The sequence below is a fragment of the Lemur catta genome, chromosome 14 (assembly GCF_020740605.2).
Source record: "Lemur catta isolate mLemCat1 chromosome 14, mLemCat1.pri, whole genome shotgun sequence".
NCBI lineage: Eukaryota > Metazoa > Chordata > Mammalia > Primates > Lemuridae > Lemur > Lemur catta.
This window is the reverse complement of record NC_059141.1, coordinates 33505506-33527495: the sequence shown is the minus strand read 5'-3', so window position 1 is coordinate 33527495 and position 21990 is coordinate 33505506. Positions and strand designations below refer to the sequence as shown.

At 40.8% G+C, this 21990-nt stretch overlaps 1 protein-coding gene across 5 annotated transcripts in view; it reads right to left on the bottom strand.

The window, feature by feature from the left end:
• The window catches only part of SGMS1 (sphingomyelin synthase 1), a 280335-nt gene that overhangs the window by 165198 nt on the left and 93147 nt on the right, over window positions 1-21990 (bottom strand). For all 5 annotated transcript variants that reach the window (XM_045569229.1, XM_045569232.1, XM_045569231.1 and 2 more), the window contains one exon: window positions 14902-14995. The gene's annotated coding sequence lies outside the window, so the exon portion shown is untranslated. The remainder of the gene's footprint in view (window positions 1-14901; window positions 14996-21990) is intronic.

Sequence of the window (21990 nt, the reverse complement as noted above, 5' to 3'; positions counted from 1 at the left end):
GAGAAAATGCGAACGCCCATAAGGCAAGTAGTGCAGAATGCCACCTACATAAATCTACTGAGTCACACTTTAATTCAACAAGTCCTCTCCAAGTCCTTTTAAGGTGCTCTGTCCTATGTTTGGTGCTGCAGTTTTCGCAAGGTATGAGATACGAGCCCCACTTCAAAGAGGTTAGAAAATGTCGTGGGATGTGAAAAATACTCGGTATCATTAAAACCTCAAGAAAAAAATCTGAGGCTTACTTTTACATAATGAGACATAATTACATAAACAATTACAATGTTAAGTATGGGTATTTAACAAAATTGCACATCTTACTTCACTGTCCATCGTTGTTGTATATATGTATGCTTATTGGGGGAAGGGAGGAGCTCGGGTTTTTTCATCTGTTTCTTTGAGCAGTGGGCTTGCTTTGTGGCCAGAGACTGTACTTTCACAACATCCTATATTTGCAATTTAGAAGTGTCTGGGTAGGCCCTGGCTCCTTGCTGTCAACAGAATCTGAGTGCCCAGGACGCTGGCTGTTCTTCCTGCAGGGAACTCCCGCCTACCCCAGAGGCGTCTCACCTGACAAGACATCAATCTGTAGCTGTGATTGATCGAAACAACTCACCTGGGTAATCATCGCCACTGCCTATAAAAAGATGACTCTTGAATTTCCACCTCCAGCCTCTCCCCACACAAAGATGCTTTACAAATGAGCAAAGGAAAAAAAAAAAAAAAAGAACAGCAAGAGAAGTCAGTAAAGAAAGCTGCAGGCCCGGGCTTGTCCCATAACTGAGCTCCCCAGGGAGGTACAGGAGAGGAGAGGCACAGGCCATTTCCCCTCCCTGTCCACAGGAAGGAGGAAAGCAACATATCTGCACACCGACAACCCTCCCCACCCTTCCCTTTTCCATCGGGGAAGTTTAGTCTTCGAGGCATGCCCACAGAACAACAAATACCTGCCCACATTTTCCATTTTCCTAAGGGGTTTTTCTTAAATTCACCAAAATTTTAGGATTCCACTCTTTAAAACTGTGCAGATACAAAATGTTGTCACAGGAGAATATTGAAAAGAAAAGAAAAATAAGAAATACCTTTCCTTACAGTCCCCCATCCTTAACTTAAAATGTATTTATGGGGATGCCCTCAAGATCTCACAGGCTTTTTCTAAAGGAAGTAAAACCATACAACTTTTTATAAATGTACATCGACTTTTCAACTTGAAAATAGCCCCCAAAAGTGGTTTGATTTGTCGATGGTCAGAAAATGAACTTATCACCCAAATTAGATTCTCAGCACAGATCAGTTTCTCCCATGATAATACAAACAGAAAGAAAGATGCAGTTAAGCCCAACCTAAAATGTAGTGAAGTAAAATATCCATACGAAACTGGGACCAAGATGAAATATGGCTGCCAGAGAAAATCCTTTAAGTCTTCATAGACCCATGTGAGAGAACAATCGACTCCAGCCTCGCCTGGCACAGGGAGTACCACCTTACTGAACATGAGAATCCTGGATTCCACAAAGAGGTGTGAACTCCATTTGTTATGTCTACAGAAAGCTCAGCCCTAGGAGTAAAATGTTAGATCTTCATCTTCCTTTGTCACCATTGGGGAAATGAGTGGTTACCGCCTGGGCCAGAGAGGGGAAATGAACTTGCAGGCTTGTGTGAAAACAACAAAATGCTGTTCTTCCAGAAGAGCTGATTAAGAACACTCTGTCCTAAGTGCAGCGGAGTGAGACGTTCCTTCCCGGTTCCCAGCTCTCAGAGAAGGGAGGAGCAGCTCTGCAGGCCTAACCTCTCAGAGAGACAAAGGCTGCAGTCGCTGCCACATGTGGACATGAGGTCCAGTCACTGTCACTCTGACAGCCTGATGTGACTGAGGCCTCAGAGCTAGGCAGGACAGAGGGCTGTCAACATCTGCAGACCATGTCACTGCACACATTTAACAGAGCACGTTATCAGATTATAGGAGTTTCGTAAAGAAAAAAAAGAAGGCCAGGACAGCCAAGTGACTCACTGGCTGACACTACGCTGTTTTGTAGCTACACATCCTCTCTTGTTCCTGGGAACCGACAGGCAGGTTCTACCTGCTTTGATAAGAGAGATTCTAAATAAGATGGCCTACATAAATAGTGACCATATTTCCTGTCTAAAAATTGGGACACAATCAGACCAGTATAAACATACATCTGGAATCCATCATGCAGTGTATATGAAACCAGGGCAGGTTTACAAAACCCAGGGTGTGTCTGTCATCAGCCTTCCTACCTAGCAAGGTTCCCAGGCCCCTCCTAGAGATCTGATTCAGTAAGTCTGCGTGGAGCCTGAGAATCTACATTTTTAACAAGCACCAATTATACTTTATAACACTTAGTTTTCTTTAAGATAGTTCTACCTTTAAATGCCACTTAATAATAGCATCATTTATGTCAGTATATAAATGATAACAATAATGAATATTTATCTTCTCATCATTTTCTAAATAATAATATAATTTGATAATATCCATTTTAAAGAAAGAGGTTCAGTAACTTGTGCAAGGTTACACAGCTGGTGAGTAACAGAAAGGGGATTCAAACAGAGATTTAGCTCCACCAGCTGTACTTGTAACCATTACTCAGCCGCCTGCACAAACATAAATTCTGTTCACTTTTTAAAAAGTAACGCCAGTTGATTTATTACCCAAAGTCAAAAAGATTTAGGAAAACATTTCTGAGTTATTAGTCTCTTCAAATTACTTGCTATATAAAGACACAGAGATCCAACAATATCTCCAACAAATTGTTTTTATCGAATGCTGCCCTCAAATTCATCCTTTGATGAAGTTTTGATCCTAGCCTCCATACCTTCCCCAGAAAGGGAAAAGATGCAATCAAAAAGTCAATGGCTACTCCCATAAAAATAATTAGTTTAGAGGAATTACAATGGGTTATAATTTAGCCCAAAAATCTAGTCAAGACTATATCATATAGAGGGCTAGATTTTTAATACCAATTTACAAAGAACAAAAAGAAGTGGTTTTCAACATTTTCCTAGCTGCTCTCTTCTATCATGTCCTACACTGAGATTTAAAAAAAAAAAAGAAAAAGAAAATCAATCATCAATCTTTTTAACTTCCTGCCTTAAAAAAAAAAAAAAAAAAAAAAGACTCGATATGTGAAATGAACACCACCCCTTCACCCTCTCCAGCCTCAGGTTAATTTAAAAATTCATTCAAGTTTGAAAAGGACACAAAAGCCACAACCAAAGTCAAACTCATGATTCATTCAACAAGTATTTACTGAGGGCTTCCTATACACCAGGCACTGTTCCCGGTGCAGTGGATGCAGCAGGGAATAAAACAGGGACCCCTGGAGCTCAAGGGGAGCTCATAGTGAGAAGTCTGTGAGGCTGGGATAGGAGCTGCAGAATAAGACAGTGGGGAGGGAGGGAAGGGTTGATGTAACTGAAGTGGTCAGGGAAGGTCTCCCTAAAAAGGGGCCACCTGAGCAGAGGCCTGAGGGAAACGGGAAGCAAACCACACAGTATCTGGGTGGAGAGCATCCCCCAAAAAGGAAGAAGAGTGCCTGCCCACCCCACCCCCACCCAACCCCCAATCCTCCAAATTTTTCTACCTGCATAGATGGCACCACCCTTCTCCCAGTTGCTCACGACTGAAACTGGGCTGGGATCCCACCTCTCCTTCTCCCTCTCCTTCTACCTGGAGAATTGCCTTCCCCATTTTCCTTGGCCTAAAATACTCTCCCCTCTCATCCTTCAGACCTCAAGCTAAAAGTCATTTCCCCAGGGTGACTTTTCTGATCTCCCCATTACATGCAGATCCTACATTGCATACTTAGTACACTCTGTGCTTCTCCCAGCGCTAATCATGACTATAATCAAATCATTATTTCTGTAATTTAATGTCAGCCCTGCCCCCAATAAACTAATCTCCATGAGGGCAAGAACCATATCAGCTGTACTTATTTTTGCATCTCCACTGCCTGAAAAATAACAGAGTTCAAGAAATATCAGGGAAGGAATTAAGCCTGCCTTCTCATGCTTCCGTGTTCTCTTCTCAAGGAAAACATACAGTTGCATTTTTTTTTTGTCTATGCCACACAGATTTTCTTCCTAACAAAAAAAAAAAAAAAAAGTTAAGAGCTATGAAAAAGCCATACTGAAACAATGAAGTGAGCTGTTCAGACTCTGTGTTCAGTTTCATTTCATGTTACTGAATTCTATTCTAAAAGGGAAGCTGCCCACTCCTAAGATCAGGTCAGTCACAAACACTCCTCAAGGAACAAATTAAAGTGATGTGCTGCTTGTCCATACTTATTCAGAATTTCTTTTAAAAATTAAAGATAATGGGAGCTGCTTACTCTGTGGCAGGAAGTGAAAGGACAGTGCTGCAAGATTCTCCCATGCCACGCAATTTAAACGTTAACAGCAGCCACCATTAGCTGTGCCCTTACCAGGTGCCAGGTACTTGCTAAGTGCCTTCCACACATCACCTCACTTAACTGAACTCAATCTTTGCAACCACACCACCATCCAAGTAAGTGCTTTGACCCCAGAATAGGAAACAATTCTCTCAGGCTCAAAACCTCTGCAAAGCTTGTCCATTATGACCCAGTGTTCTCGTATCAAATGTATTAGTAACCAAAGTGCTGGTGCTGAGTGTGAACCACTAAACTCCCCCAGTTTATAAGCACAGAGAGGGGAAGTGCCCAGAGAATGGCACCAGACCACATAGCCCGTTGGCAATGAGGTCTGGCCAACAGCTCAATCCCTGTCAGCTCATCCTTATGACAAATCGAACCACTCCTCACAGAAGGTCCCAAAACCCCTCAGAATAAATGTCCCAAATCAAGCTTTCCTAAGAAACACTGCAATGTTATAAAAATCCTAAAATATCATTTAGAATTGAGCAAAAGCAAAACAGAAGGACTTTAGCACTCTTCTTTCTTGCAGCTGCCACTGGTCTGAATTCACACAACAAGTCCCTTGTTTCTCAGCTCCCATGCAGCTCTTCTGAGTGACAGAAGCCCAGGAACACTGAGGCCCTGGGTCCAGGCCAGCCTAGGCTGAGCTAAACAGGCTAAAATGAAGGTGGCTCCAACAATCTTTTACCAAACACTCTGGAGTGGCAATTAACACAATTTTGCACACACGCTCACACTCGGTACTGGAGCAGAGCAAGGAGAATAAGGTGTAAGCCATGGAATTCACCCCTGCACCCTGAATAGCACCCTGATTTTTATGGATCCCTGTGGCAAATCCTATCATTTGCATCCAACTGAATTTACTATAGAATCCAACCACCTCTCCCATTCCCCAAATTAGCCAACAGCTAAAGCCAACAGCCTGGTACAATAATAACACTTAGCAGCATCACTGGGCCTGCCCGGCCAGACTAAGCTAGAAATTACACACACTTGCCGATATGAAGCTCTTATGGAGAAGTCATCCTAAATAGCTGGATGCTATCTCGTCAGGAGCTTCAATATGCTAATACCCTGCAGTGGCAATGCCTAGGAGAACTTCTGTTCTGACCAGGGGCTCCAAACCAGCGGCTCCTCTGGTGACAGTAAGTCCCCGCTCAGTCTGGGACGGGATGAGGCCTACTTAATCCCCCACAACAGATCCCATGAGGGACAATTTGCAGAGTGGGTCTACTAAAGGTGCACCCATCATTCCCCCGCAGTCCCCAGCCACTCAGGAGCGGCAGAACCGCCAGCCATCTCAGGCTTTAGGCAGTGCACAGGTCCCCCAAAAGTGCTGTGTGAAGCAATGCTCTATTGAAAACTACAGTCACTCATTCTGCGAGTTGTGTTTTAAGTCAAAATCAAATGAGAATGTACATAAGAGCACCTCAAACATTTAAAAAGCTAAACAATCTAGGAGTACTGGGAGTATGCCAGGGCAGTATATGCAATGTGGATAAAATGAATAAACGAACAGAACTTCCTGCCTTTAAAAGAACTTAGAGTGGAGAGAGATTCTCACACACACGCACAGTGAAAATACTATGCGTCAACGTAAAGTAAAAATGCAAGGCAAGGTTAAAGCACAATCTGGTTAAGCCAGAGGGGCAGGTCCTTGTAACTGGGCTCCAACCTCAGGCTCGGTATTCAAGGCCTTCCACAGCAACAGGGAGTCGTGGAGTAATAAGTATGTAACCAACAAGTTCTTAAAGCAGAAGAATACAAGGAAGACTCCCAGGGCTCAAGAACCTCACTGAAGACTACTTATCTTCTCCTTAGGTCAAAGTCTGGCCCAAAAGATACATGGAATTGGCAGTTCCTCATGGGATGTTAACTCAGAGACACTTACAAGCCTGTATCTGCCCCAAAAGGTTCTTTCCAGCCACCCGCCATGTGAGCCAAACTCTACCACTGGAGATCCTTTAGGTACACAGTTCTCCCTCTGCTTTAGACTTAGCATAATGAAATCCCATCAGAAAGGGGGGACAGAGTAACCCCTCTTTGGCTTTTGACTAGTGCCTGGCATGACCCTCTCCTCTTGTCTGAGGGAGCCACACTTATAAAATCTTTCAAGGCAAATTGCTCCCTCTCCCCTTCTAGTCTGTACATATTTTTATCCTTAGTCTCTAATGCTATTTGCTCCATGTCTCTCTCCCTGTTCTGCATCAATAGCCCCACCAGTCTGACTAACCTCTGTGTCTCCTAGCATCTGCACCCCAGCTCCCACGCACACAGTAGGTGGTCAATAAACATTCTGTGAATGTATAAGGTATGACTTTCAGGTTACAGTGTTCGCATTAGGGCTTTGAGGGAGTAGGCCGTGAGATAGAAGGGTCTTAACAGGAAAGACATCTATCAGAGGCACGGGACAACTGTCCACTTCAAGAAGCGTACCACGGAGTAGCTGAACATAACAGCAGGATGCCTGAGCACCCGAGAGAGGGCGGGCAGGACAGAAGGAGACGGTGTGAAGGAGTGGAAATAGACGTGCCCATACGTCCTAGAGCTCAGCACCTCACCAGCCTGGCACCTGTAGGGGGAAAAAGCAGACGTACGCTGGGGTGGAGAGGAGGGACAAAAAGGGCAAGCTCTGTCTCCATGACTTCATTTCTAAGGGCATCTGCCAAGAGCTAGGTTATGGGAGACCAGGAGCTCAAAAAGAAGAAAGTATTTGCAACAGCTGATATGGGAGTCTGCTAGGAATCAATAAGACAGAACAAGGGGGTCAATTTTTTTTTTTCCCAGAAAACATCAAGTTATTGATGCTTCTTTTGCCTCTTTCCAGAAAGACCCTAATCTTTCCTAGACTCTGTCACATACTGCCTCCAAAACCCTGTGGGGGCCCTCTGTGCCCAGGGCAATGGCCTGGGTTTGACAGCCTGCGAGGGCCGGCTCCCATCCTGCAACGCCTCCTGGGCCAGCTACCAGGAAGCTCGCAGGCCGCTCGAGAGCTGATGGCAAAAGAAGACAGCGCTCTTGGCCCTGTACTGGTTGAGCTTCCACACACAGAAACTGTTTAGTGATTTTTAAATACAAGAACTTCCAAATCAAAACACTTAATTATTTTACAATCTAAATTTTAAACTATCAGAAAATTATTCCAGCCCATGCTTCCAAAACTACTAGCTGTTATAATCACCACATGGCTTTTGAGCAGGACTTCCTCTTACCCAGCACCTTGACCTTTGCCACCCCACAGCACCCAGGGTGATAATGTGGACATCTGGAAAAAGGAGGGGGGCCCTGCACCCAGCCACGCTTCCCCACTACTGGAACACCTAGCAAGTCTCCAGGACAGCTAGTCCAGAGACCTCCTAGGTAATGATCTGAAACAGACCAAAAAATGAAACAGGAATGCCTTTCTACCAGTTTTGCTTATAGTTTTTGCATTATTCCCATATGTGGGTAATAAATGCTACCATGATGATGATATTCTCCAAAAACATTGAGCTTCTCAGATGCGAGGTATTTAGTACCAGCAGGTCCCCAGTCACACAAGTTCAAGCCATACCAACTGCTTCCACTCTCTGCCATAACTAAGGTTTCAACCGAGAAGCCCCTTGCTTCCTGGTAACACAGTGCATCCCTAGGGGAAACAGGAACTGGCCGCCGCAGATGGCTGTCATGGTCTCTGGGAAAAAAACAGCAAAGCAAGTAAAACTGCCCCTCTCAGCTCCAGTTTGGAAAGGTCACCAGAAACTGGTGTGGCCCTCTGGTCACCCAAAGGGCCTAGTTGTGGCTCCCAAACAAGTACCCCTTTCCCCTTCAAGTACTCAGACTTCAAAACTACCTTCACTGCTCCCTCTCCATCCCCATACCAAACCCAAACTGCCCTTCCCAACCAGTTCAGGACTTGGAGAGGGACAGGACAATCCAAGGTATGAAGGCTCTTTCTGACCCAGAGGTTGAAATAATAGCTCCAGACTTACCCAACAGGTATTACAATAATTGATTTAAAGATGAGAATAGCATTAAACACACACATATTCATCAATTAATGCAATCACCATTAAGCTTTATATTTAGCTCAAAATTAAGCCACTTACTTAAGCACAAACTGTTTTATTGTATTTATATACTTTTAAAAAATATATAAGGTACTTTAGCACAAATACTTCTAACTGCTATTTCACATCAGAAACTGGAACTGGGTTATTCTTCAACAACAGGACGCTGCCAGGGAGCAGCAGGGGCTGTTTACAAAATGACCCCAAAGAAAACATCACACTCCATGTATTTTCAAACCCGTGGAGAATAACTATGAAATCAAAGCTGAGTCTTAAATCTCATTTCAATTCCAACTTTCCTCCTACCAAAGGAAAGGAGGCATATTGTTAAGTTCAAAAGACCAAACAAGATATCAAAAAGCTGCCTGTGAGCACCAAACAATAGATATTTCATATAATTTATCTACAAATGCTAAAAATGCAATTCACTACAACTATGCCTCCGCCTACATGTCATTGTGTTTTGTCATAGGTATTTATAAATAATGCAGTCTGAGTGAAATGTCCATTTTTCCTAGCTAATACAGGGACAAGAAGGGAAATTGACATTTTGGTGACTGTCTACCTACCACGTATATCAAATTTTGATATAAGAGGTCTTCGTAATTGCTAAATGTCACTTAATATCCACTCTCCCTTTATTCCTTGTAACAGAACCCCCAGTTTTTTAACTGATACACAGAATAAGAACTGCAGTTCCCTTTTGCAGCTAGGTGTGGCCATGTGGCTGTGCTCTAGCCCAGCAGTTCTCAAAGTGTGGTCTGGGGACACCTGAGAATCCCTGAAACTCTTTTAGGTAGTCCATGAGGCCAAAACTATTTTCATAAGAATACTAAGACATTATTTGTCTTTTTAATGCTCATTCTTCCAAGAGTGTTCAGTGAAGTTTTGCAGAGGCTACATGATACATGTGATACCACAACAGACTGAATGCAGAAGCAGAAATGAAAACCCAGCTAGCTTCTCTTAAGCTAGACATTAAAGAAATTTGCCAATATGTAAAGCAGTGGCAGTTTTCTCATTTACAGTTGGAAAATAGTTATCCTTCATAAAAAATGTAATTTATGCTAACCTATAATGGGTTTTTTATTATTCTTAAATGAATATTTTTAAAATTTCTCATTTTTAATTTCTAATACGGAAAATATGTATATTAGTTTTCTATTGGTGCTATAACAACTACAAATTTGGTGGCTATGAAATAACACAAATTTATTATCTTATAGTTCTGGAAGTTACAAGGCCAAAAATGGGTCTTACAGGAATAAAAACAAGGTGTTGTCAGGGCCAATCTCCTCCTTGGAGGGTCTACAGGAGAACTGCAAACCTTGCATAGCTCCTTGGCTTGTGGTCTGTCTTCCAACAACAGCATTACTTCAACCTCTGCTTCAACCCTCATATCTCCTTCTCCGACTCTCTTAGAAGAACTTTTATGATTACACAGGGTCCACCTGGATAATTCAGGATATTCTCCCTATATCAAGATCATTAACTTAATCACATCTGTAGTCTTCTGCCATGTAAAGTAACATATTCACAGGTTCTGGGGATTAGGACATGGACATCTTTTAGGGCCATTATTCTGCTACCACATTATGCTACATATAATCCACATAAGCAAAGTTCTTTGGGGTCCTCAATAATTTTTAAGAGTATAAAGGGGTCCTAAAACCAAAACATTTAAAAACTGCTGCTCTAACATGTGAACAGATCAAGGTAGTTATTAGCTGGGAAAAAGAAAACTCAGAAAAGTTAAGTGATTGGTAATCAAAGTCCTACAGACTGTGAGTAGAACTTCAACTTGAACCCAGGTTGTCTGGCTACAATGAACCTAGTATGGCTCCCCCTGTGCCATGCTGCAACCCCTGAACTTTCTGACTGTAGCAAAGGAAAACAAAAATTATTCCGCAGGCATTTTTGCAGGCATTAAATAAAGGACATGACAGCAAGCATCCAGATGTGAATTTGGTGAGCAGGAGGGAAGACAAGTTGGAGAGGAAGGTGTTTAAAATAATCCTAACTTTTCAAAACCTTATTTAGAAAGATACTAATTAATTATCTCGTGTGAGAAAGGAGCCAAATGTTACAAATGGCCGAGTGTTCCAGTGCCAAGTCATACAGAGATGAATAACCATTCTCACTGCAGAGGAACACGATTATGACTCAAGCACAGGAGACACAGCTAGCACTGCTCTGGGTTATATGACGGGGCCTGATCACCAAAGGCAGATTCACGGTCTCTCGTCTTGACAATGACTCCCAGGCCCCAGTTTTAACACCCTAACTGACATGGACATCTGAAAGACCGCATTTTGGGGCTGTGTCTCTGCATCTTTTTGATATGACCAGAGTCACAACTTCACAGTAAGAAGGAAACTGCACTTAGGTGAACTCTGTTGAAATCATGCTAATGATCCAAATTACAACCTTCAAAGGGACACATTTACAGTAAAAAAAAAAAAAAAAAGAAAGAAAGAAAAAGAAACAGACAGAATGGGAGGCTCAAAGCGCCACTTCCTGCTCTGCCAAACGAGCTGCCCAGCCTAGCCCAGGCCAACAGAACTGGAGTGAAGGCAATCACATTGCTTTCCCTACTCCCCAGCAGTGAGCACTGAGGCTGATGGCCCCCGGGCCCAGAAGGCCAGGTGGGGGCCCCCTCGGGAAGCCCTGCCATCCCTGGCAAACTTCTCCAGTCCCACTTTCATCGCTACCCAACTCCCCAGGTGAGCTTCTGGGGTGCTCGGCTAACCCAACCATTTGGAATGCAAAAACCAACAGCAGTGCCTGAACTGACAGCCAAGAAAAACCCAAGAATAAAAGGATACAGATGTAAGTTATTACTCACTGGGATTTGCTATCCAAGGGGAAAAAAGCCACAGAATTTTCTAATATTTATATTTTACACATGAAAGTGTGGAGCCAATACCAGGCAATTCCTCAGAGAATCTCTATCACATAGCTCAGCATTTCCTAGGAATGTTTTCAGAGCCTGCCTTTTCTATGATTATGCTAGCATTACAAAAATCCTACCTGTAGCCTACAAAGCATAAAGACTTTTGCCAATTAGAGACATGCCTAACCTAGCACTTTCATCCCCAAATCTACACACACCTGTCAGATCTGTGTAGCCTCCAAAAAGGTACAGTTGCCTACAGGTGATTATTCTGCTGTAGAATGAATAAAAAAACTATTAAATCAGCAATCTCATTTGACATCCATTTTGAAAGAATTTTTTTCATGTGCCAAAGCCCAAGGCAACTGTAACATTTGATAGACCAAAAATGTCATGCTGCTTTCTATGCCTATTAAGGAGATGTAGAATGTAAGAATGTGGAGCTTACAGAGATGATGCCTCTAACTACAACAGCAAACATCTGTTTTCTGCACTCCATGTGAGGAAGAAAGGCATCCACAGGCAGAGATCCACAACTAAATCTTTCTCTCTAGGATTCTGGATAGAAAGAAAAATGACACTTTGACAGAAAACAGACTGAGAGACACAATAAATTGATGCTGAACAGGTACTCTGTTCTGATGAGTTATTCCAAGAGTAGTAATTCAAGGGAGTAAATATTCAATATTAACTAGAAAAAGAATCCAAGCAAATGTGTAAGGATATGGTATATGATGTGGTTTAGCTAGCTTTCAAGAAGATCATTATTTTATTATTTTCTTTATCCTTAGGTGAAATAAAGGAAAGTAATTTAAAGTTTAAAGAGTTTTAAAAAAATTGATAAAGGTCATGTACATAAAACTAATTTTTAAAAATTACTTGGGCATGTCTAATTCAGGAATTATGGTGGATTAGATATTTGCAAGGCCCTTCTGTCATACTATAATTAGATTCAGGATAAATCATTTTTAAGAACACTTTTAATGCATTGGTTAGCTCCAGGTAGAGAAACAAAACCCATGAGAATATGGCAGGAACAGTGCACTGGAACCTAAGCAAAGAGCACTAAGGAGCGAGCAAAGAAGAAAGCCAAAGCTGCCCTGGAGGCAACTATGAATACCAGCAATGAGATGGGGTTTCTAGACCTCCAGCTTTCAGCAAGCTGGGGAAAGCCCAATCTGACATCAGGTTTCCAAAGGGAACAAAAGTGGTCCTGGGTCTGTAGCATCCTCCTGGCTGCTAGTACAAACACACACAAATCTCAAGAAATAAATACCTGAAGATTCCAAGACATAATTATCATATAATCAAAACTTACCATGCACACTAGGAAAGAAGCACAAAAATAGATTTAGAACACCAAGGATTTCAGATACTGGCATTACCAAATACTGGATATAAAATAACTTTGGTGTTGTCTGAAGATATGAAAGATGAAGCAAAAAAAAAATGAACAAGCAAAAAGAAACCATCAAAAAATATCTAGGCAGAAATAAAGATTTTAGAAACAAAAAATATATGATATTGAAGTTACTCAATGGCTAGGTTAAATAGAAGATTTAACACAGCCGAAGAGAGAATTATTGAACTAAAAGCTAAATCTTAAGAAATTACCCAGAATAAAGCAGAGAAAAACAATGGGAAAAATATTGAACAAAAATAAAAAGATGTAAAAGATAAAAAGAGAAGTTCTAACATTCATTTAATCAAAACCAGAAGACAACAGAGAAAATGAAGAGACAGTATTTAAAGCATTAACAGCTGAGAAATTTTCAGAGCTGATTAATAAAATGAATTCACAGATACATAACACAAGAAAAATAGAAAGCCGTACATAGATACATTGTAGCAAAATTACAGAACACCAAGGACAAGTCAACAAACTTAGAATAAGTCAAATCATCTACTAAAAAATGGCAAATGAAAGACTAACAGATGTCCTTAGAGAAAAATGAAAGCTATAGAACAATGAAACAGTATAGTCACAATGCTGGGAGAAAATAACTGCCAACTAAGAACTGTAAGAGTAAAACAAAGACATTTCAGAAACCAAAATTGAGAGAAGTTACCACCAAGAGATTCTTAGGGAAAAAAAAAAAAATCTGAAAAAGGTAAATATCATCAGAGGAAAGGAAGGGAAGAGGAACAAAAAATGGTAAACATATAAAATTAAACAAATACCATCTCTAAACAATAACAATTGTCTAATTGGTAGGGTGAAACAAATAACAGAACTGAAATACTGAAAAGGACATAGAAGTACAGAAGGAGAGAGTCTTCATTAGGTGACCTTTTGTATTATTCTAGAAGGTGATTAGATTACCTTAAATACTGACTACTTTAAAACTGTTAAATGTGCACAGTGTACTTTCCAAGTAATCATGAGAAGAACAGAAATAGAATGTATAATTTCCAAATCATCAGAGAAAAAAATTGAATTAAAACACAAACCAATAAAAACGTCAATCCAAAAGAACAAAGATTAGCAATGAAAATGTACCACATAGTTAAAAGAGAATTTCAGAGTATACTTCAAAAATCAAAAACACAGAAATAAGTTGTATTAGCCACACAAGAGTGAAAATTTGTCTACATTAAAATCACTAACTCTGTTCTCCAAAGGATACTAAAAAGAAAGATGTTCAATCTCACTATTAATCAATGACAATAATACACTATTTTACACACGCTAGTCTGGCAACAAAATACCAAATGTTGGAGGGAAGTGAGACCACAGATGAACTGTGATAGACTCTCACAATAGAATTTTATTTAACCAGAAAAATTTGATACCATTACATGCAACAAGTAAAGCTTACAACATAACCAGGCAAAAAAATGCAAGTTGAAAAATACTACACGCAATATACCATTCTTTTCAAACTCAAAAACAAGCAAAACTAAGCAATATATTGTTTGGATATACATACAAAAATAGTAGTCACGTGCCAGAATGAAAATCAACAATGACACTAAAAACACCGTTTAGTTCAGCTGACTTTCATGTTCTAGATCAAACTCCATTTTACCTCATCTCACACTGGCACTCTGAGTAGCCCTGGCCTAGACTGTTCAACTCCCGAGAAGAGGGCAGACCTGGTAACTATAACATAATCTTCCAGGATAAAAGCCTCAATCAAAAGCAATTCCAAATTAAGGGAAAAGGTCTGGCCCCAAAAGACATCCTAGAACCTTTCCCACCTGGTTTATGTGACTCCAGATCCAGCAGTGCCCTTTTCTGTCATTTCCAGTGACTCAGTCTGATACTATTTCCTGTGTCCTTTGTTTTACACATTTCTACCACCCTGGCCCATGTTGCTTGCCTCCTCCAAGGAGGGAGCTGGCCTCTTCAATTCTTTTTCCTACTCTCCCCAAACCACACAGGCCTTTCCTTGGCTGATTTCTCCCTGGGGCACCACGAAGGCCTGAAGTTCCCCGTCCCATCAGAGCCTCACACTCAGTCTCAGAACTAAGCAGGAGCGATTACAAGGAACTTCAGGTCCATGCGTTCTTTGAGGATGGTGAAATGCTGATTTTGACTCACCTGTATTGCCTTTTATATACCCTCTACTGTGCTCCAACTTCACTGCTTTTAAAATTCAGAAAGTCCACAACTCCTTCAGTCACTGAAGCTTTGCCTAGAATAATAAGGACAGGAAATTAGGAAGGAGGCAACCAAAAGGAACCAAAGGGTCCACGGGGAAAGAAACTCCCTCATATAATCAATCAAGTAAAAACGTGATCTTTAATAGGAATAAAACCACCCAAATTAAGGAAAATCTCTACCTTAGTCTAACCCATTTTAATCAAAACTATTAATAGTAACTTAATGTTTGAAGAAATCATTATTATTTACAAAGAGCTTTCACATGCATTTTCTCATTGGAGCCTTAAGATCTTGAGAATAGACAAGTGTTATTTTAAGATGCAGCAACTGAAGTTCCCAAAGGTTAGGGAACTTTCCCCTGACCACTTAACCAGCAAGTGTCAAAGAATAAATTAGAACCCAGCTCTATGACTCATTGATCCAAACTCTTCTATGACACCAAATGGCATAATAATTTCAACTTGAACAGCAATATTATTATTTCTTCTTGCACTAGATATGCTTTCTTAGCCAACAGATATAGAATGGCTTTGCCTGCTAAGTGACAGAGACACTACCATGGGATTAATGTATCTACCACAAGCAACCCAAAGGCTAGAAAATCCACACCACGGTAAGAGACGACTTATCTTTTTCACATGCCTTCCTCTTCTCTTTAAGTTGTGGTTGTAACTGCTGACCTGTTTAAAATGTATCATTTGTAAATAATTTCAAGCTCATAGAAGAGCTGTAGAATCCTAATAGTACAAAGAATACTCGTGTACTCTTTTATCCAGATTTATCTACTATCAACATTTAACCCATTTACTTAATCATCCACTCACTCTCTCCACACACGCTCACTTGACTATTTTTCTGGGCCATATGGAGACAAGTTCCATACAACATAGCCCTTTAACTCTAAATACTTCAGAATTTCTTTCCTAAGCATAAGGATATTCTCTTACATAACCCCAACTTAGTTATCAACCTTAGTAAATTTAATATTGATATAACACCTTAATCTGCTACTATATTGAGTTAACCCAATAATGCTCTTTATAGTATTTCTTTTTCTTCCTATTCAGGATTCAGTCCAGGGTCAGATATTGCATTTAACTGCCATTTCTCTTTAGCTTCCTTTAACCTGAAACACACAGCTTTCCTTTGTCTTTTATGACATTAACACTTTAGAAGAAGACAGCATCTCCCCTTTTTTTATATTAATAGAACATTTCCATTTTGACTTGTCTGACATTTCCTCAGGTGATTCCTGATGATTCAGTTCAGATTATGCATTCGCAGCCAGAAAACTACTGAAGTGATGTTTTCTGTTCTGGATATCACATCTGAAGGCGCATGAAGTCTATCTGCCCCAGCGTGGTGACGTTAATAATTTTGATCATCCAAAGTGCTGTCCAATTTCTCCAATGAAAAATTACTACTTCTCCCCTTGCAAGTAATAAGTAATCTAAGGGGAGACACTTTCAGACCATGCAAATAACTTGTCCCGCATCAAAATTCCCCCCTAGATTTGCATCCACTGGTGACACTGCCTGATCTAAACTTTATACTGTGATGGGTGCAACATGCTGACTGTTGCAACTCCAGCATTCCCTCCATATTACCATTGATTACTCAGCATTCTACATTATGTGTTCATCTATTTATCTACTTAGGATCAGCTGGGATACATGAAGTCCTACTTTTTAAATGATTTATAATTCATACCTGTACTTAATTATTTTGATGTTCAGATTGTCTCAGACTTAGCCAGGGAGAGTCCCTTCAAGCTGGCTCCCATATCTTTGTGGCATACTCCATCTTTTTTTTATTTTCTTACTTTTATTTTCTTAGTTTCTGACATTAAAAAACAAAATTGTCCTGAGCTCATCTCGTACCTTCCCTGCCTCTACCCTGGATGTCATCACTTCTACAAAAGGAAGCTCCTCTCTGTGGAGGATGCTGCTAGAGACCAAGATCTGGTATAACACTATTTTACAGCCACTGTCTATTTCCACTGATTACTTTTTATTTTTGAATATGGGTCACATTTCCCTGCTTCTTTTCTATTATAAGGCAATTAGAGGGTGTTCAGTTTTGTTCTGGTGGCAGCTAAATTACTGGTGGATACTCCTGATCCTGTCAGGCCTGGCTTTATGCTTGGTTAAGACGGGTCTATTTCAGTTATGTCCTTAGTCCTAGCTTATCGCCCTTACTCTAAGGTATGGTCCTTACACATCCTGGGGGGGGTCAAACAGAAAGGCTAAGGTGTTCAGCAACGTCTCTCCACCCGGGCTAGGCCAGACCCCCACCTCTCTAAGTAATGCATGGCCTCTGGCATTGCCACCCTGTTCTTAGTCTGGTAGCAGCTGTTCTCTGCTAGGTCTCACCCTGGGGAGGTCTCAGCCCTCGTGAAGCTCCCTCCTCTCCAGTATCCTGCCATACAAATTCTATCCCCTTCAGCAGCCTTGAACTCCAATATCTGCCTTCTCAGTGCTATGAGACCACCACGCTCTGCTAGGGCTCACCTCCCTGTACCATGCAAGGGAAAGTGCTCAAGTAAAAAACCAGGGTAATTGTGGGCCCCTTCTCTCAAGAATCACAGTCCTGGCTGCCTATTGTCTACTGCCTCATAGATGGCTGTCCCATTTTCTAGCTGTCTACCACAGGAGGGTAAGACCAGCGACCGTTACCTCTCTTTTTCTCTTTAGCCTCCATCATTAAGTAGTGACTGAGGAACACTGTCAACATATAATAAATGCTCTTTATTTAAACATTTCAAAGAAACTCACTTTCTAACAATCTGTTTCTTAGACATGCATGTGCTTACTTTTACTGCAGCACTGTGGCAAGAGAAATGCTCTCTAGTAGTGAGGCCATTCCAAATAAAATGACAGAGAAATGTCTCTATTCGTTCCAGAAAGCCGATACTGACTTCAGATAGCCAGCTGGCTATCACCCTCACATACATTTGCATTTATTTCCATATCTCTTCCTCCAAATGGCATACAAGGCGCTAGAGTCTATCCAAAGCAATGAAAGTTAGTTAAGTTGCTGTTCTTCATTTTTCTTGTTTATGTACATGCACTTAGGGGTGCGGAGAAGATTCCTTTTCACATAAATCATGTTCTGGTGTATTTCCATTTCTACTTCTAACCATTCTTGAGAAAATAATCAGAAAACAATAGTCACAAAGAAAACTTATAAACCCAGTTACAAAGCTAATAAAAAGAAAACTGGCAAGTAAGAACAGCATTTTATCACATACTAGAGAAAAAGAGGATTCTGCAATCACAGGAAAATGGAGAACAGGTCTTCCCCCCACACAGACCAGTAGATTTGTGCCACAGGCACAATGTTCCAAACAGTGTGCCAGGCTGAAATGTGGGACAGCCTCTTGCTACTTCTTGAGCAGATTTTCTCCGTATTAGAAATTGCAGCCTATCTAATTCATTTTCTTAAAGGACTCAATGCATGACACGTTACCCCTTTCTTTGGTTTTTACTTCAGGTCTCCTGAAGCTCAAAAGCAAGGGTCTGATGTAAATACGGGGCTTAATTGTCCCTTTGCCCCACTCACTGTCCAGGAACTCCCCATCCTCTCATGCCTCTTAGCAAAGTCTTCTCACAGGTCTTGGGTGACTCCTATGGACCCTGTTGAATTCTGTTTCCTCAAGTCTGCATGTGTCCAGAGCCCTAATTAAGTATAAATTCTTCTGTGGGTCCTCATTTCCCAGGAATTCAGCCAGAGCCCCTGGGCTTGACAAAACAAGGACCTCACGATTGCTCTCTGCCCCCTTTTCCATTTCATCTCCTAACACTTTACTCATAGCCATTTCCCCTGTGGGAAACACCCTTTCTGCCCTTGACTAACTCACTGGGGCTTGACCACCTCTGGGAAATTTTTCGTGACCACCATTCAAAGATCCGTTAGTGTCCCACCTCATGCTCACTTTTTCAATAACTATCTTAACTGAGTGCTTTCCATGAGCTAGACACAGATGGGCACTTAACATGCATTATCTCATTTAGTGCCACCACGAATTCTGTAAAGTAGGTGCTGTTATCATCAGCTCACTTTACAGGTGAGCGAACATGCAGAGGGGCTGCACAGCATCCCTACGCCACATAGCTGCGGGTGGTCAAGCCAAACAGCTTACAGGCTTTTCATTATAAACTACATGAAACATATTTCATTGAAAAATCAACAGCATAACGTGTTTCCAGGAAAAAGGCCCAGAATGTCAATGGTGACCCCATGACAACACTACAAAGGATAAGAATAAGATGGAACTCATCAGAATCCTTCAGAAGAAGGTGCCATAAAGAGACCCATAAACTAACATCAATTATGATGCCCATAATAAAGACCATGACAGGGTAACCAGCAATTTCTAAGAGTCGATAATATACACATGGTTCAGGAAAAATAATGTTTAGAAGTGGTGGGAGAAATGGGAAGGAGGCTCTTACTATGGACCAAAAAAAAAAAAAGCGGGGGGGGGGGGTATTAAATCAAAGATTAATAAGAGCTTTCAGAGGGAAGAGTCTGGAATACTTGTAAAATTAAATCAATTCCGTTCAACAAGTTCTTATATTGTGTAACCAATAGGATCCTCTATTAGGGGTGACATGTTGGCTCCTACACAAATTGAATAAGTGAGGATTAGTCAATGGGCAAACACCTGCTGTGTCCCATCTGGGCCGTGTATGTCACTGATCCAGTATGCCCATTTCTGCTCCAGGTTGTGGAGCTGGGGAGCTAGCGGAAATGTGAGCAGGAATGTTGAGGACCAGCTGGCTCACAAATGCCACCCCGATAGTCTCATGAAGAGTCAAAGAGGATCAATATTTCAATACAGGCACCACCTCACACAGATTACAGACCTTGACTGTGAGGATGAAAACCTCATTTCATAATAAAAATCAAGCAGGGTCACAGTGATCAATGCTGGGCTCTACACTTTTGGGGGGAAATTGAAAAAAAAATAGAAAATAAAAAATAGAAATGTAAAGATCACTGAAAGTGAAGAAGATAACAACATATGAAATTCATAGAGAAAGTTTAATCTAGGGAAAACAAGGAAGACTATTTTAATATCATTTTAAGCACTACTCTGCTATGAGCAATGGATAGGATTTTTCCATTTCCACCAAAGATAGAGCAGTGAAAACTTTAAGCTAAAGCATGGGAATTTTAGCTTCAATACAAAGATTTTCCCAAAAACAAGAATTTTTAACTAAGGAATATGTAGTCTGTATACCCAAGACAAGATTGCTATGTTAATTATCAACATGCAAAACTCCCATATTGATATTCAAGTAGAATACCTGACTCTGCCTCGGGAGTCGCAACAATAACTGATAATACAACCATTTGTTGAGTGCTTTACTATAGACTAAAGGGCACTCAGGGAGACCTGAGGGGAAGCCCATTTCTGCTAGTGCTATGGGATTCACACCAGACCTCTTCAATTCAAAGAACAACCTCTTAACTACAAGGACAATGCATATGAAACTTACTATTTATAAAATGGGATAATACCTGCCTCATGAGGTTTGAGAAACAATAAGTTAATCATAATATATTTAGCCTGTGCCCTATCATATAGCAAGCACTTCATGCATCTTAGCTATTATTATTGACAAATAATTTTAACCTTGCTTGGGCCAACTTTTTCCAGTTATTCAATCCCTGATTCTATTAAAGCCAAGAGAGGGTTTAGATTAATGGAGCAAATATAACTTCAAGATGAAAAAGAACTGGCCACGTGTTCAACCACACAGCCCATCCATAGCCATCTATTCTCTCAACAGACTGGCAAAGCACGCCTACCTATCATGTGTGGGGCACCATGGTAGGCCTTTGGGGGGAAAGTGAAGATGAAAATGGCACAGCCCATAGCTGTGCTAAAAGACATCATCATCTTATCACGAACCACAAGCACTTTCAGCATACTCATTAGGTATCAGGCAGTGCATTATGCACCGTGTATATGGGGGGGGTGTGTGTGTATTCTTCTAAATATTTACTCTTTTAATCCTCATAACTCTTTAAAATATTATTTAGTATTCCTAATTTATAGATGAGAAACTGAAGCACAGAGAGGAAAAAAGGAACTTGCTCTATGTTACACAGCTTATACAGAGCTAAGCTGTGATTCAACTCCAGGCTGTTCCATTGCAGAGTCTTGGTCTCTTAACCACCCAATATACTGCCTCTCCCCAGACTTGTCCACTAAGAAATAGAGCAAAGACAGACTATGATAAGGACCCAGCAGGAATATAAATAAAGTGCAGTGCTCATGGGTGAATTGTGCTATCTTAACACATAACAGAAAGAACATGAGTCCTTAAACTCCAGAAGGATGTGTTTAAGCACACTGCAGCTACCCAGACTGAAAGTCATCCAAAAACACTTGTGTCTGTCACCCTGAAGGGCCACCTTCTCAGTTATTTAACACATGCTGCATGGAAAGAGAAGAGCTAAGAACCTGGGCTTAGAAGTCAGACATGCCTGGGTTTTAATCACAGGTCCTCTAATGACAGCTATGTGACCTTCAACAAGTAAATTACTTGACCTCTCTCTGTGCATCAGTGCTCTCATGGTGAGGATTAAATGAGGTAATTTATGTAAAGAGCTTAGTTCTAACACCTGGCACTAAGTACTAAATAAATAAAATAATAAAAATAAATGAATATTATTGCTGTTGCTGTTTTGCTACAAGACTCAGTCCTAAGCCATATGAGAAAACACCAAGTACACAATTTTGGTCTATAAACCAAGAAGGATGCAATTTATACAATTTGAAATACATTGTGTATTAAGATATTAAAAAGCATGAACTATTATAACTCAAAAAGTATGATAAATCTGTTTCAAAATGCTGGAGAATAAAAAATTCCTTTATCTTAAGAAATAAGAGCCATCGCTGTATCTTGAGGGACTAGACTACTCTGTCCTTAGTCCTGTAACAGGCACTTCACAGATGTTATTCAATCTTCAAAACCACTCAGGGGCTTGTCAAACGATCCTGATTTTACA